General features: G+C 58.2%; 1 protein-coding gene across 1 annotated transcript in view; it reads right to left on the reverse strand.

Annotated features, from left to right (window-relative positions):
• Ror2 (receptor tyrosine kinase like orphan receptor 2) overlaps positions 1-438 on the reverse strand; it is a 158,311-nt gene that overhangs the window by 11,201 nt on the left and 146,672 nt on the right. The window lies entirely within an intron of this gene.

Below are 438 nucleotides of genomic sequence, written 5' to 3' on the forward strand. Positions count from 1 at the left end.
ACACACACACACACACACACACACACACACACACACACACACACACTAAGGACCCAAGCTGGGATGCTGAGACCTGACAGCCAGGCAGCAAAGTCCCCACGGGACTGAGGAGAGCAGCTTCTCTTCCTGTCTGACCCGCCCCACCACACAGACGCAGAACCAGAACCTGGCTTTGTTTTCTGAAAGCTAAGGACGGAGGCCTCGCTCACTGCGGCGTCCCCTCTGCCTGTCACCGACGGTCTCCTTTCCCAAGCAGCCGGCGCCAGATGGCACCTGCAGCCCAGGCATAGCACATAGATGACACAGAAGTGAGAGAGAACAGGGCAAGCACTCGAGCAGACTGTGTGAGCATGCCATCAGTGCCACTCCAGCATGCCCGGCCTGGCCAGGCTGTGTGTGTGTGTGTGTGTGTGTGTGTGTGTGTGTGTGTGTGTGTGT

Source organism: Psammomys obesus, unplaced genomic scaffold, assembly GCF_907164565.1.
Source record: "Psammomys obesus unplaced genomic scaffold, mPsaObe1.curated_primary_1811, whole genome shotgun sequence".
Lineage (NCBI taxonomy): Eukaryota > Metazoa > Chordata > Mammalia > Rodentia > Muridae > Psammomys > Psammomys obesus.